This window comes from Hemiscyllium ocellatum, chromosome 33 (assembly GCF_020745735.1).
Source record: "Hemiscyllium ocellatum isolate sHemOce1 chromosome 33, sHemOce1.pat.X.cur, whole genome shotgun sequence".
NCBI classification, from domain to species: domain Eukaryota; kingdom Metazoa; phylum Chordata; class Chondrichthyes; order Orectolobiformes; family Hemiscylliidae; genus Hemiscyllium; species Hemiscyllium ocellatum.
Genome location: NC_083433.1, coordinates 11,579,921 through 11,581,286, shown reverse-complemented (window position 1 = coordinate 11,581,286; position 1,366 = coordinate 11,579,921). Strand labels below are relative to the sequence as shown.

The window sequence follows — 1,366 nt, the reverse complement described above, 5'->3', positions numbered from 1 at the left end:
GGCAGGCTGTAGGTAGATTGAACGAGTCAAGCTGGGGTGGAAAATGAAGCAACAATGGTTGCTCCCAGTTTGTGGGGTTTTGTCAGTGATGGATATATGAGAGAGTGATGTTTGCAAGGAAAGGAAACCAAGAGTGTTAAGCGAAGTATTCCAGTTGTGCATTGTTGAGTTCAGCTGAGTGTCCACAAGTTGTACATGTGATGACCTGTACCAAACAAGTGCACAGCACTCTGCTGTGGAGTATGATAAGGCAAGTTAAGTAAGGACACGCAAATTCGTGAAGCATTCCATATTTTTTTACATGAGCCCGGGTGGCTCAGTCGGTAGAGCATCAGACTTTTAATCTGAGGGTCCAGGATTCAAGTCCCTGCTTGGGCAGTCGCTTTTAAATTGCACTGCCATGGAAGAGAGAACACGCAGTGCTAGCAAATCAAACTCAATACGCCTCACGTGATGGCTGTGGGAAGCAAGCACAGGTCAGATTTGGCTAGATTTCTGAACTGTTGCAGTTGCTGCTATACTGGCTGTGTTTCGCCCACAATGCATGGCTTCTGTTTGACTTGATTTCTTTGGGTGGCATGGTGGCTCAGTGGTTAGCATTGCTGCCTCACAGCGCCAGGGACTCGGGTTCGATCCCAACCTCGGGTGACTGTCTGTGTGGAGTTTGCACCTTCGACCTGCGTCTGTGTGAGTTTCCTCTGGGTGCTCCAGTTTCTTCTCATAGTCTAAAGTTGTGCAGGTTTGGTGGATAGGCTGTGAAATTGCCCTTAGTGTGCAGGCTATGGCCTTGGGAAATGCAAGGTTACAGGGATAGGGTGGAGGAGGATGGGTTGCTCTTTGGGAGGCCTATGTGAGCTGAATGGTCTGCTTCCACACTGTTGGAATTCTATGAAATGTCTGTTGGAAGGTCAGCTTCATGTTGGGGTGGCACAGTGGCTCAGTAGTTAGCACTGCTGCCTCACAGTACCAGACACCCAGGTTCAATTCCAGCCTTGGGTGACTGTCTGTGTGGAGTTTGCACATTCTCTCTGTGACTGCGTGGGTTTCCTCCCACAATCCAAAGATGTGCAGGTCATGTTAGGTGCATTAGTCAGAGGGAAATGGGGCTGGGTGGGTTACTCTTTGGAGGGTCGGTGTGGATTCGGTGGGCTGAAGGGCCTGTTTCCACACTGTAGGTAATCTAATCTTATGGAGGGATTGTGACGAATATTTACCAGGCCAATTCCTTGGATGCATGGATGGACTGACATATGAAGAGAGACTGAACCAATTAGGGCTTTATTCGCAGGACTTCAGAAGAATGAGACAGGGATCTTACAGAAACCTACAAAATTCACACAGGATTAGACAGGGCAAATGTAGGAAG

The 1,366-nt window shown here is 48.5% G+C and overlaps 1 non-coding gene across 1 annotated transcript; it reads left to right on the top strand.

Moving 5' to 3' along the window:
* Positions 1-305: 305 nt before the first annotated feature.
* Positions 306-378, top strand: trnak-uuu (transfer RNA lysine (anticodon UUU)). The gene has a single exon. It is a non-coding gene; the product is annotated as a tRNA-Lys (tRNA).
* Positions 379-1,366: the final 988 nt, after the last annotated feature.